This window comes from Urocitellus parryii, chromosome 6 (assembly GCF_045843805.1).
Source record: "Urocitellus parryii isolate mUroPar1 chromosome 6, mUroPar1.hap1, whole genome shotgun sequence".
NCBI lineage: Eukaryota > Metazoa > Chordata > Mammalia > Rodentia > Sciuridae > Urocitellus > Urocitellus parryii.
Window position 1 is genome coordinate 21,049,433 of NC_135536.1, and position 15,842 is coordinate 21,065,274.

Sequence of the window (15,842 nt, forward strand, 5' to 3'; positions counted from 1 at the left end):
CCTGTTCTATGTGAGGGTTGGTTCATACCTTTTTAAAGCAGATAAAGAATCTACTTTAATACATTTGCAATATTCATCCTTTCCTTGATTTTCTCCCATAATAAGCCCCAATCTTTATAATTCCTACAGAATTTTCTTCTGCCAGGATTCCTTTATTCTATAACTCCAGAAAGATAATATTTCAGTTGTTTGCTCTAACTAGGCTTAATGGAAACAATGAGGCTACTGCAGGTGCAGTGCCTGCTCTGGGTGGCTCTTTGTGAAAGGGAAAAACTTGTCTTTGAATGGATGAAAGTTTGTCAGAACAATATGCAAAGCAGCCAGGGCATGTTGAGATAAGGCTATGTTGACCTGTTTGCAAAAACTAATTAGCCATTCAAGGAAATGAAGCTGCAAACTGTAGCTGGAGTCTCTTGAGTTGCAACCCACACATTGGTAATAAGCAATGATAAACATAGGAGGTCATTTTTGACATGGCATTTTTTTGACTCAATCTATTAGTGGTTCAATGTTTCTTTTCATAGAAATGTAAACATAATAGCAAGACAAGTAGCAATTCTACCTTGAATCTCCCCTTAATAAGAATACAGATTTTACTGGCTCACTTTCTAAGTGGCATGATATTTTCCAATTATGCCAACACATTTCCACACATTCTGTCAAGCTTTTTTCTTGCCTTGAAATACTTGGTTTATTCTCCTTTCCTTATGCAATCTCTCTTTCTCATGGCATAATCCAAATTCCTGCCCCACAGAGCACTCCGAGTCTTTATCCACTCTCTACTTTTTCAGATTCCTTCTCTGTGAAACTTTTATGATACATATTTAATATTTAAAAATAGACTTTCCCCCTCTTCTCTATTGTTGTATTTGTATAATGCATGCCTCCCCAGCTTTATGACAGTTACATTTTTTTAACCTCCTGCCCTCCCCACAACATTTAGCACCTCATTAAGCTTTGCTGAAATTAACAAATACATGTGTTACTCAAGTGTCAGATGCTTCATTTCCCCAAGTCTCTGAGCTTTGCAGAGGTCAGCTTACTTTTAAAATTTGTGTAAAAGGATTTGATTCTGATGATTTTAGAGACCTCATAAAAATAGAATCATATCTGTCCTTCTCTGACTGACTGATTTTACTTAACAAAGTGTCTTCCAATTTTATCCATGCTGTTGTATATGGCAAGATTCCCAACTTTTGAAGGCTCAGTAGTATGTCACTGCATGTATATACTATATTTTCTTCAAGAGTAAAGTGGTAGTTGTCAGGACCTGTGTTAGGCAGAAATTGTAGGTTGTTGGCCAACAGGCAAAAAAGAGATGTCAGTTATGTAAGAAAAATAAATTCTAGAGATCAGCTTTAAAATCTTGTATGTATACTCTTGAGTATTGTATTGCTCTGTTAAAAATTTGTTAAGAGGGAGAAAAAACAATTGAACTCTGAAATCTTAATTGTGTTCTTTGCCTATTTTCCTTTTCCCTTCCAGCTTTTGGCCTAATATCTAGCTTTCACTGAATCCCTTCCCTGGGTCCAATACATATTGTCTGCGTTCCATAAAAAGTTCTCACAGATTCATTTATTCACTGTAGTATCCCAGCACATTTTTATTTAAAATTCTGGACAAAGGAGAAGATATTATATTTATAAATTAGCCTCTAAAATTATATATTAAGAATGCAAATCTCTCAACTCATAAATATTGAAGACTATCCTATATGCAGTTTCACAGTCCCACCAACTCACTAAACTCTGTCCATGCACTTGCATTTGAGATTGCTCTTGGCAGTACCATAGCTTTATTATTCAGAATAGATTATTTCCATAGAGCATCCTACTTCCTCATGACAAGGGCAGCCTAGTGAAATGCACACCAAATTGAGTTCATTATCTGTGCTTAATTTCGTCAGTAGGCTATTCTTCTCCCTAGCTACCCCAAATCCTCCCAACCCAAAGATAATTGCTTTTCTGCACCTGAAATCAAATCACATTTCTTGGCAAGGACTCTCCAGTCACCCTGTATTAGAAGGGAAGTAGCATGAGGATTTATGAGCCTCCAGTCAAAAGAGTAGTGTAGGGCTGGGTTTGTGACTCAGTGGTAGAGCGCTTGCCTAGCATGTGTGAGGCACTGAGTTTGATTCCCAGCACCACATCAAAAAATAAATAAAAACAAATAAAATGAAGGTATTGTGTCTATCTACAACTAAAAAAAAATTTAAAAAAAAAGAGTAGTGGAGAGATGGTTCTTCCACTTTTATTTATTAGTTAAAATGAAATGCAAGCTATGGCCCTAAAGAAAGGTGAGATCCTCAAACTTATGACTAGAATAACTCCTTCAGTGTGGGCTGAATTCTTCTCTCCTTAAATCTTCATTTAGTGGAACAGCAACTTCAACTCTTGTAAAGAGGATTTGTTCAGCAAGCAAAAATAGGAATGAAGTCCTGGGAATTTAATTATTCCTACAATAAAATTCCTGTTTTATTAAATATAAATAGGTATGCCTAGTTATGTTAGCAATTTTATAGTACTTAAATACCAATAATTATTCAAACAGATTTATTGAAATTTAATGGGAATGTAATAATAATGTCGGTTATGTTTTATATGCAATAGTTGTTACACCTCATTAAACAGGTTGGTAAATGATCCATTGCTGTTTAATTAACATGCAATGACTGTGTTATTAAATCTTAAACTGTAAATTAAATCCTGATTTAAGACACTTAATTTTAAAGTGTGATTGAAAACTTCTTTGGGCACAAGCCTCCAGAGTCCCTTTTATTTTCCAAGGTTCCTTCCTGCCCTGCTCATATCCCACAATATACGTTTGGAACTGGAACATCAGCTGCACTTGATTTGTGTTGCTGAAATTTTTCTCAGTGGAGAAAAGCATGTCTTTCGAGGTGGTGGGCACATTTTGAATGAAGAAACATTTTTATTTCAGATCTAGCTCTTTATAGGTGGAAAATTACTTTTGCTTTTAATTTTTAGGAAAAGAAGCCTTATATCCATTACTCATACTTTCCTACCAAAGCATTGTACGAACATGAAAAGTTTCATTCTGCTAACTCAGAACTAAAAAAAAAAAATCTATTTACTAACAAAAGTTTCCATGGTACAAATAGATCCCTTCTACCTTCACTGAACCAACTGAATATTAAATGTCAGCTTGATGTTAAGTGAACAGTGATCATGAATATTTAAGAGGAAAAATCAAGTCCTGTAAAGGTTTGTATGTATTTCACATTCAAACAGAGTAGAGTTTTTCTGGAGCATGTTTTCCTTTTACGTAATAGTTGCCCCCACCAAACGACAATAAAATACTCTTCTTCAGGGGGTATAACATTTTACATCTTCTTTTATGCTTTGTGTACATCTTAGAACAAAAAAAATGTATCACAAGTTTTGGAATTTGTATTCTGTACAACGTCTCTCCATTGCTAACCTGTGATATCCTTCAATAATATTTTAGATTTCTATAATGCACAGTATCTTGAAAATGGAAAAAAAAACACATGTTTTTATAATGTCAAATAGTTTCCAATATTTTGGCTTGATAGGACTGACATTTTCTTTCAATTCTTTGGGCAATATTTTGTAATCCTAGGAGATGCATAGCATTTCCCTTTGAGTTTTTAAAAAATATGTTAAAAGATCTTCAATAAATCGTATTGAGCGTAATGTCATATAATAAGGTAGTCTTATTCTTTATCTGTGGGTTGGGAAAAATAGAGCAAGTCATTACAGGATGATAGCTAGAACATATTGAAGAGCAACCCAAATGAGTGCATGTTTTCATGAAATTTTGTAGATGTAAAAGTAAAAGCATTTCCTGGATTCCTCCTTCTTGAAAGTGTGCACACTTCTCACACTGCTTCTCCTGTCTCTTGAAAACTTTCAGGACCCTTTCCTGCTGCCATTGTCACTCCATGTGCCCTGTGTGTCTCAGGTGAATATATTTTCTTTCCAAAGTCAGCACAAGCATTGCCTGCTTTTTATAGGATCTCCCATTTGCCTTTAAGGAATCAGTTTCTTCCTCTTTTTCCAGGCATTACAGTGGTCTCCAGCTATATGTATATTTCCAAAGTTGACATTTCCTAATTTACTGTAGACATCTTGCAGCTACAACCCATGCCCTGTTCATCTTGCATCACTGGTCTAAGTAGAGAAGTGGACACATAATAAGAGCTCAATATTTTCATTGAAAAAAAATATTTGCATTTATGAGACTACAAATAAACATCCCCAGAGTTACCATTGCTGTGTCCTTCTTCCTTTATAGTATTGGTCCCATGGCTCCTTCCTATGAAAGTATACACCATATTCATGCTTCCTTCCATGTTCTATTTTATCAAAAGCTTCTTTCAGGAAAAAGGGCTGCTGTTGGTTATTTTACATTGCTGTGATTCTTAAGTCTCTGTTACAAGAGATATTTGATACTTCATCCATCATCATGGGGCAAGACTTCTCTAGGCAGGCTCTAAAATCATACCACTTGTGCCAGGCAAGACATTAACATTGTTAAAACTTAATATAAATTTATGAATTATAGGTAGATTATAAGTTTGAATAAAATGAAATACTTTATTTCATCAGAACATAAATAAAAGTAATCCAATTAATGTATGAACCCCACAAAACAGTGCAATACTATGTTTAGATAAGTATTTCTAAGAGAACTTCCTTTCCTATATAGTTCATTCAAGGTACAGAAATCATTACTTCAGAAATGTGTTAATTTGAGTGTTCCCTCTTATCTCTGTTTAAAATAAAACTGGAATTGGAATTAAAACTCATGGTATTTTATGTAAAGTTAGAATTAAATTGCATTTATGGATTTATGTTGTTTTCTGTCTCTATCAGTCAAGATATATTCCATGAACATTTAATCCTCACTGTTCAAAGTTGTCTGTCTAAAAGAGTGAACGCTCAATAAATATTTGGAATATATGAAGATTTTTTCCCTCTTTTTATGGATATTAGTTAAACATATGATTTGTAGACAATTTGCATTTATATGGTATGCTTATATTATTGCTTTTGATCCTGTAATGGCTCTGTATGGTACATAATTCAGGTTTAATTAATCTAATTTTACACATAGGCAAGCAGATAAATATTATGAGACCTATGTAAATTAGCAGGGACAGTTAGTTATAGAGCTGGCAATGAAGCCAATTTGCCTACACTTTCAATTTGGAGTGATCTCTATCTTACCAAGATAAATAATTATAAATTTACTTAAATTTATAAAAATATGATTTGTTCATTTCTAACATCCAAATACAAAATTTGGCGAAGAGATTCTAAACATCAGAAACATCATAAGAAAATGATTATATTCCCACTTCATTCTTATTCTTCAAAATATTTTTCTATTATTACTTCAAAGGTACAAATAGAAGAACACATACATACAAGTGCATAAATGTATACACACATATAGAATGTGTATATATATGCATATATAATATATCCACATATACATTGTTATATTTTGATAAATTCCTCACCACTTTATATTCCTTATGACTGTCTTTTTTTGATGAAATTTCAAATACTCGGGAAAGGATGATGTTGATTAACTACTTTCAAATATTTATCTTAGTATCTAGAGAGATTTCCACTGAACTTTTCAAGTCAACATTATATATCATGATAAAATTTCTACAAGTAATCCCTTCATGGAAAAATGGAAAGAACACTACAACCAAATTTCCTGAATGTAGAAATACATACATAATTAATCTTCTGTATGAAGGCACAGAAGATTAGTTAAAATGACACTACGAGAGGTTTTGCTGACCTGCTTCTAAGTATAGGATACTATATTCAGATTATAAAACAACAACTAAAGCCTCTAGAAATAACCCTACTATAATGATCCTGAGCAAAAAGAAGACATATACTCATAAAAACCTGTGAAAATTTGTTAGGAAAGTTGACAGTCTGTTGTCTTAAACTAAGAATATTTCCTCTCTCCTTTGTCCCAGATCAATGGACTAGAGATTCAGACTTTCTTTCTGCCAGTGACATCAGACTTAATCCCACTCCCAGGTAAAGTGCTTTCTTCTTAGAAGAAGCAGACCTTCGAAGTTTTCCATCTAGTTCTCAGCAACTCTTGCTGAGGCTGTCCCAGACAAGTATGAATGAGAGTTGTTTCTCTTCTGCCATCTACCTCTCTCTTGGATGTGTCCTATAGTAAATACTGTGCAACTGTGGCTTACACACCAGGAGGACCTCAGGCACCTAATCCTCTTGATTGAGTGTTCACCTCCTAAGAAGAGGTGTCCCTGGGAGAGTTCAAGAGCTGAACATAAGCAGAGAAAGAGTATCCAACAAATCCCATTGTCTTTAAAGGGCTGTGGGCCTACCCAACTTCAATTTCCCAGAAGAACCACACCAATTGACCATTGGGGATTGGGCAGTGGTGAATAATGTTCACCAAAATAATGAAGTCATCCACTGAAAACAATAATAAGCTATTAACAGTAGAAAGTCCAAGGAGAAAATACTCAGAGATGTTTCAATATATTAGTTAATAGGAAAAAAAAAACCTTGAGAAGTATAACTGATATAACCAAAAGAAAAGCAGGCAATACACACTGTCTATGAGAGCTACCAGATCTTCAATTTAACAACAGTAAACAAGAATCAAAGTATCTCTCATAAACATTCTCACAGAATTAAATAAAAGCATGATAAAGGAAGCAAAAGAAGGTATAACAATGTCATAAAGTCAGAATATTAACATAATGATAATAAACATTAATCACATGGAAATTTTGCAGTTAAAGAGTACAATAACTGAATAAAGTAAAATCATTAGAGGCACTTGCCAGTAGATTTTAACTGGTAGATTAGAACAAAAGAATTAAAAGAAGTATGAAAGTTAGTGAACTTGAACATATATTTAAAGAAGTGAATTAAGCTAAAGAACAGTAACAACAAAAATTGAAGAAAGACCAATAGAACTTCTAAGAAATAAGAACACTGTATTTAAGGCAGTGGGATAACAGATTAAAAACGTTTAAAACCAACATAATATTTTACCTAGAATTTTATATTCAGTCAAATTAGCTTTCAAAGAGAGACAAAATTAAAATATGTATGATAAAGCCAAGAGCAAACACTGACTTTTTTTTTCAAAAATCATGCAGTGAAATAAGCATTAAAATGGATCATAGACCTATATGTAAATGAGAAATAATAAAACTCCTAGAGCTGGGTGTGCTAGTGCACACCTGTAATCCCAACAGCTTTGAGGGTGAGCAAGGAGGATCAAGTGTTCAAAGCCAGCCTTAGCAAAAGTGAGGCACTAAACAACTCAGTGAGACCCTGTCTCTAAATAAAATACAAAATAGGGCTGAGGATGTGTCTCAGTGGCTGAGTGCCTCTGAGTTCAATATCTGGTACCAAAATAAATAAATAAATAAATAAACAAACGAAATTCCCACAATATAACTTGGGAGAATATCCAGAGATATTCTGATGAGGACAATTTAAATACAATAGCAAAGGCATGATCAATGAAAGAAATAATTGGTAAGCTGGACTTCATTAAAATTGGAAACTTCTGCTCTGCACGATGTAATGTCAGAGATGAAGAATATATGTATAACAACTGGGAGAAGATATTTGCAAAATGCACATCTAAGAGAGGCATGGCTCAGGTATACTTAAATCATGAAGTTTGCTCCAGGTAGAAGAAACTGCATCCGTAAAGACAGGTTTAGATAGTGGAGGTTTGAAAATAAAAGCATACCAAAAGTAGGAAAATCTCAACCATGCAAAACCAGGAGAGGAAGACTGGAAACGATATTCATCCCAGGAGGAGGGGGAATACTGAGGAGGAATCCCAGGTGGACGAAGGAGTATTTCCTTCACTTGGAGGAGAATGGAGAAATATTCATTTGATGTAAATAAAGTACAAGTCAAAAAAATATAAATCAGATACCTTTAAATAATTTATTTTATTAAAATATAAACCAAATGTTTGGCAGAGGATCAGAGTGTTCTGGGTGTAGTTTAAGGCTTAAGATCAGTAAGATGTTCAGGAAATAATGTGATGAATTTAAATTAGAGACTAATTGAAGATGCAGAGCTGACTTGGACAATTGAGCAGACTGTGGCTGCAAAAAAATAGTGCCCAAATGAGGAGAAAAGGTCTGGCAGGCGGTGCTAGGATATGTCCATTCCTAGAAACTCTTTTCTCTATTTCATGATAAAGTCTCAAATGAGCAAATAATGGCCCTGAAAGATCCAAAATGAAATTGATGTTTGAATTTTGTTTAGGACCTATACTTTTAAGTGAACCTAAAGCATTCACCTTAAGAGAAACAAGTGCCTTTGTCTTAAAAAAAAAAAAAAAAAGTTAACAAAAACTTGAAGGCAGCATCACATAACTCCATATGACCTGGATCTAGACTATGATAAGGCATTCCAGAATCATGACATCTACATTCTGCTATGAAAGAGGCAGTCACCTTGAAAAGGCAGAATTATTTTCCATTTTAGGTATATTGGCCATAGTCCCAAAGCTTAGGAACAGCCTAAATAGGTTGCCAATGTATTGACTGTATGGATTTAATTGCCTAAAATTTCACTTTAGCCAAATGGGTTTTCTGAATCATAATTTACTTTGGACTTCCTATCTTGAAAACCTAGCTATCATTTTCTGGAAATTCTTAACAACTTGTCTGAGAGGAAAATTATAAATATAAGACCTGTGTCTAGATGCTCAGGTATTTAGGTAAATTGCTCCTTTCACAGAGTAATTCAAGTTGTGGAAAGGTAAAAGGCAATATTGTATTTAGACTGGCATAATTTCAATATTGAGGACAACCCTCTTAGCTAGCTAATATATAATGCTCGTGAATGAGAGACGAGAACAATCAGTTTTACCCCTGTTTATTGTAGAATATAGATAATATGCAAATAGGAAGGGAAAAAAGAGAATATCTTGCTTTTTGTACTTCCCCCTTTGTTACTGCTAAACATCAGACCATACACACTGTACTATTTCAATCCTGAATTTTAGAGTTCACAGACTTAAGTCTATTTAAATACTATAGCCACAGAAGCAGTTAGGTGGGCTGTATAAATAACACCTTCCTCCTTGGCTGCCTTGGTGGTGGCTACATAATGTTCCTGAAGCAGAGAAACCAAATGATACAGATAATGTAGAACAGCGTGGGGTTCCATCAAATTGATTTTCAACGGGTGCCAATTAACTGAAATAAATGCAGTTTTTGGCTTAAAATAGTTTTCTTTTGCATATTAAGGCAACTGACCTGATTCAATTGTTGTTTTTCTCCTTTGTCAGAGCGACCCAGTATAAATAGAATAATCATTTCAATCTGTACAGTTTTGTATTGTCAGTGCAACCTACATTTTTACCAGTAACAATTTCTAGGTTGTTTGAAATTGTTAGTGGGATATGCAGAAACAGGTGGCTTGGGCTATTTTAATATGTTCCCTAATAAATGCATAATATAACCCCCAAGTATTATTATCTTTAGAAATTAACACTTACTTTAAAAAACACATGGTTTTATACACTTTGTTTATTTTTAATTCTCACTATAGATTTAGAAACATAGTTCCTTTCTGTTAAGCTACTACTTTAATTCTAGAACTTCTTACATAAAAACTCATAAGTTATTCTTACATAATATCTTACATAATAACTATAAAAATAGTTACTTTTAGTTTTCCACTTTTGATATTTGTATCTAATTCTTGCCATGATTATAAGCACACATAAAATTTCCATCCTTTACAATTAAATTGTTCATTTTTGTAAAAAATAAAACCAGAATCACTTCAACTTTGTGATCTTTTTCCCAACAAAACTGGAAATACTTTGTTATACCACCAAGTATTTCTTTTAAAAAAAAATCAATGAGGTGGCAAAGAAAATATTAAGAATTGTAATACTGTCCCATTCTCCTTTCTTTTGTCCCAACTCACTCTTTTGGCTACAAAACTGTCAGCCACAGCATGAAGTCTGCTAAAAATGAGTTCAACTCAGCATCTTGTCTGATGTAGACCATGTTTTGTATTCTCTGATTTTCTAAAGAGAACAAACAAACCGAGAGCGTAGGAAGGTACTTAGATGGCTTCTAGGGAAGCTGTCATTTCCACTGTAGCTTTGTTCTTTACTGCAGAGACAGGCTGATACAAAAAACTGCTTAAAGAAAAGAGAAAAAATAAAATAGCATTTAAGCAGGTTAATAAATGTTAAGTAGAGATAGATACTGGAACAGGAAGCACCTATGGTCATGGGTGCTGATACAGAAAGAGAAGACAATATTTAAATATTTCAATGAATCCTTGGAGCTAAGAAGATAGCAGTGTTAACTGGACAATATATACAAATATTTCATTACTGAGAATTATAGTTCACCATGTTTATCACTCTAAAGTTTTCAAATATTTGTCTAAAACTTATTGTTGTGAAATAATTGAGACGGAGACACAGAAAAGAGATGTGTGTGAGTCTCTCATTCATTATGTGAAGGGGAAAACATTTTTAAATGCTGAAAAATTTATAGGAATCTACTTTCTACAAAATGCTGAACTGTAACCTGTGAAGTTATTTCTGTACACCACTACTTTTTTCTGTTTATAGTACTATCTCTCCTCATTCTTGGATGAAGTTCTCTGAACATCTCCTAACACTAAGTGGTTCCCAATTTTGGATCATTATTTGCTCAAATAAACTCTGCTAATTTAAAGAAAAAATGCTTGAGCACATATATGCAAATATATGTACAAGGAAACTCAGAGCAACATTGCCAATGAAATAAAAATGAGTGTGTGTATGTGTGTGTATGTATGGGTAAGTGTCAAGCGTGAGAGAGAAAAAGAGATAAACTGCATAATATCCCTAAATGGAACACTGTGTAGCCATTAAAATAATTGAATTAGATCTAATTAATAAAAATATCCACTGCATATTGTTAAATAAAATAGAAAACTACAGAACAATGTTCATGAGAGTCCCAACCTCTTCAAAAGACCAATACAAAATCCTATTTTAACATATGATGCATATTTATACACACAATTTCTCAAAAATTAATAAACATAAAACTACTATCAGCAAAGAAGGCAAAGAGTGCTTACACCTTTTAGTATATATACTTACAGATTGTTTGAAATTCTAATATAAGGATTTTTGTTGTTTGACATAACCAAAGCAAAAGGATTAAAAATGCACACAGTGTTTTCAAAATAAATGCATTTTTCATAGCTACGTGAGTGGGGTGGAGGTTGTCCGAATTCACAGTAGTTCCTTCCACTTACATTTCAGTACCTCTGGCTTTTTAAAAGGTAATAAATACAGGTAGGTGATGGCTATGGAGTGAATTATTTATTCTTTACTGTTCACTTTAAAGTCAAGAAATATGGGTGCTTCTTCTCCACATGCCTCCTCTCTGCTTTCCACGTGGTCTGTTATTAAAACATCTTGGAATCACATAATAAAAACCCAATATTTGTCTCCTGACTTTTAACTCCATGATTAAAAGGGGAACAAAATTATAGTAAAGATGGGTATTCAAGGTATGTACATGTGGAACATCAGCTCAGATGTAGTGCAGAGATTTCTAGAAAAGTGTGTCTTTAAAGCAGATGCAAAAAGCAAATGTTAAGTGAATTAGCTTAATCCAAAGAGATACGAGGAAGGCATTTATTTAATCTTCATTGAAGAAGTAACACAGTAGAAGTGAATATAAGGTTTTAGGGTATAACTGTAGAATATTGGTTTCTGGACACATTCAGAAACTCATAAATATTTGATCATTTCTCCCCTCCACCAAATGTCCTAAATAACAAACAGCACAGCCATTACCAGTGCACAGGCGAGCCAGACACTAACAGATGCTAGTTGCCATGTGAAAGAGGAATGTTTAAGCAAAACCTGACCTTGTGAGAAAGCACGTTGTGTTAAAGGGAATCTGAGGTAGGTTTACCAAACTTTTAAACACACATTGGTTTGACTTATGTATCACTGAAGCTATCGCCTTTGTAATAAATGCACATGGAGTTTTTAAAAAATAAATCCACGTGGCACTTTCAAATGTGTTTTGCAACTTTTCCCATGTGGTTGGCAGGTTCTGGGCAGGAATAGCTTAACTACCCATGTGTTTGGCATACCATTACATATCATAGTTATGTGATTACAGGAAACAAATGAGTATTTCCTGCACTATTTTCAGATTGAATGAATTTCAGTCATTGGATACAGAAAAACAATAAATACACACAATGATTGTGTAGATTCAGCTATATTGTGGTTCAAATCATGTCTCAGGTACACACAGAAGCCTCCTTAGTCCATATTTGTCTATTGCCTTCTCTCTTTATTACTAATACCATAATTTGAATCTCATCGTTATTAATTTTATTGATTAAAATGTTCGAATAACCATCTGTCTCATCTCATTCTTTCTAGTCACTTCTTGATTCCATGCATCCCTCTTGCCTGCTGAACTGAAAATTAGACCCAAGAGTCTGCCACCCATAACTTTTCACCTAAGGAAACTCAGCTTGCCATTCTTACCTTATCTCCTATTATATTTCTTCTTGCAACTTCTATTCTGCTTCTTATTTCTCAACACATACTATGCTTTCTTCTTTTTATTAACTTGATTTTAGATCTTTCACTGGAAAAACCCTCTGCCTTTCTTCACTTTTGGGTTTTGAAGTTCAACCAGTTTTAATTTGCACTCTATTGGCACAAAGCCTAGAGAAATTTTTGAGTAGAGAAAGTTACTGAATTGAGTTTAAACTTCAATTTTTATAGGTCTGAAGTGGGAGTAAAATATCTACATTTCTGTGCAGCTGGAGAAGGACAACTGGCACATAGTAGTTGACGAATAAATGATGACCATTTACTTTTCCCATCAATGATCATGGAATGACATGTCCATTTTTACATTTTAATTTTCCATCTTATCACACTTGTTTCTTTCCCATTCACCCATTTGCTCCCCAATATAGATATATAATTTTAATGGATAAAGAAATAGAAGCAGATTCTGTTTGTTTAGTATGTCTGTTTTAGTCCAACTTTGATAAAGTCTGAATCTGGAAGCAGATCATCCCTGTTTTCAATTTATCAGGTCTTTGACACTTAGGAATCTTACATGAAATCTGTGCTTTCAGTTTTCTTAAACATAAATGAGAGAGTATCAGACTTAGCCTTCCGGGCTCAATTAACTCAAGAAAGTAATATACCTTAAATGCCTGGCACAGTGTAGGAAGTCAAAGGATATTAGTTAAAAATAATTAGGCAGCAGAAAATAATATCTGTGTTTCTCATTACATCATTACTCTGGATTTGGGTGTAATTTGCCAACAATGCTGATCTATAAAGGACAAAATGAGTGCAACTTAATAGAAATATAACTGAACTTGTGCCTGAGATGTTTTAGCTTTTAGAGAACCTTCTGGTACCATTGCCAACATTTGTCCAGCCAGGCAAATCACTTAATTCCTCTTCCTTAATTTCCTCATCTATTAAGACATTTATGCTAATTTGTCTCTAAGAGTTCATATAATGCTAAGACTTTACGGTCATGTATTAAATATGCACCCTGCCTAACTTCAGAAAGAACTCGAAACAGAAAATATTAAAGAGACAATATATCAAAACTATGAAAAACAGAAAACATGTCAACAGAGGTTCCAAAAGGACACCTGATTTGTTGCTTTACACACAGGGACACCTTTCATTCTTTGCTTCAAAGTTTGCAAACACCTACTATTTGTCTGAAAATTTGAGGGGTGCTGAGTTTGTAACAAAACTGACACAGTTTTGTCTTTAAGAAGTAGTGTAGTTGAGGGAAAAAAAATCTTCAAACGTTATTTATAACATGATCACTGTAATGACTGAATGATAGAAATATTGAGAAGTCACACTGGGGAAGAAGGTTCAGGAAAACTTTTTTGAAAAAGATACTATGGGAGATCAACCGTAAAAGATGAAAAGGAGATATTAAGGAGACACTGTGCAGAGGGGATATTTCAAATAGAATGAAATATCTATGGTACAGAATGGGGACCACAGTCAAAGACTACATGAGGTTACAGGGTTAGTCTTTGGCATGGAAGTAAAGGTCTAGTGGCCTTGAGAAAGTAGCTTAGGGTTTGTCTTGGAGGTTGCGGTGTTCTTCTTTTTATTTTCATAACAGAATACCTGAAATAATCAACTTTTTAAATTGCAACACTTATTTTGGCTCACAGTTTCAGAGATTTCAGTCCACAGATGCTTTGTGCTGCTGCTTTGGGGCTTGTTACAAAGCAATACATCACCTCAGAAAACCCACGGTGAATCTAAGTAACTTGTCAGTGCCTGAGAAGCATCTCTCAGTTCCCTTTGAGAATGTTCCCCCAATGACATAAGGCCTCTCACTAAGCCTGCCTCTTAACTCTTCTACCACCTCTTAGAAGTTCCCTAGGTTGGGCATCGAGTCTTTAGCACATGAATCTTGGGGGACATTCCAGAATCAAACCATAGTGTCAGCAAAACTTTCAGTGTGGTCCTGTTTGTAATTTAGGGATAATTTATCTAGATGAAATACAGAGGATGGAAAAAAGAGAAAGCTTCAGGACTGGACCATGTTGCAACCATTTGTGAAGAATCATCATCTGGATAATAATAGAAAATAATTCAGTGGTATTTTGTGCGTGCCAGACACTTTTGTGAATATTTTACATATATTAATTCATTTACAAAAGGAGAATATGAAAGAGAAATGTACATATAAATGGGAGAATCTTTCTCTCATAAAATGGTCATATTAAGGAATCTCTACCAGTAAAAATGTTGGCAGGTTGTCTCCCAAGAGATCAATGAAAGAGGAACGTAGTACCTTGATTAATTCTACCTAGCCGAGAGGTCAGTCCTTCACTTCACACAGACAGTAGTGAATGGGTAAATGCCAAGGGGACCAGAGTACCTTGACTCTTCTCTGGGGATTCCTCAGTAACTGATGACAATCTAATTATAGGTTCATGTCACTGGTATTTCTACAAAATTCCATTTTCCTTGATATGATCCAAGCCAGACTACTTTTAGGATCAAAAGATCATAATATTTAACACTACAGAAAAAAATGAAGAAACTGCTTTTACGTACGAATTAATTAAAAGTAAATTCTTTTGGTGGCGATGGTAGCAATGGAGAAATGGAAATTATAAGCAAATGAAGTTCAGGATGATTTTGATGGCAATACTTTTGATAAAAGGATAGAATATAATATTTCTAATGAAGCTGACAGATTACATGTGTTGATATTGTCTTTCTTTCTTTCTTTTTTCTTTTCTCCTTCCTTCCTTCCTTCCTTCCTTCCTTCCTTCCTTCCTCTCTATAAATGCTGGAAATTTTAAATGCTTTTCTGGAAAGAGGGTGCAGAAACATTGAGAGTTATTTCTGAGGAGTATTAAGGTTAAAGCTTCTTCAGCAGAATTTCATACACATTTTAAATATCCTCCTGCTACTTTCTTTACAATATTTAATGTTATTGAAAGAATATTTACTTTATTTCTTTACAATATTTAATGTTCTTGAAAAATATTTTTCTTGAGAAACCTCTTCTTGAATTTGGTGACCTCTATTGATATCCACCAAAATACATAGAGTAATATTACATAAATAACCTGATACTGTAGTGATCTCCAACAGCATAGGTCAATTTTCAAAATGGTACCTAACAGGAGGTACAGCTGTGGTCATATCACTGTGGTGGCAGTGAGAGTGGTGTGAAGTGGGACAGGCAGAGGAAGAGGTACTAGGTGTTACTCAATGTCATTGTCTATACTCTGAGACATAGACCT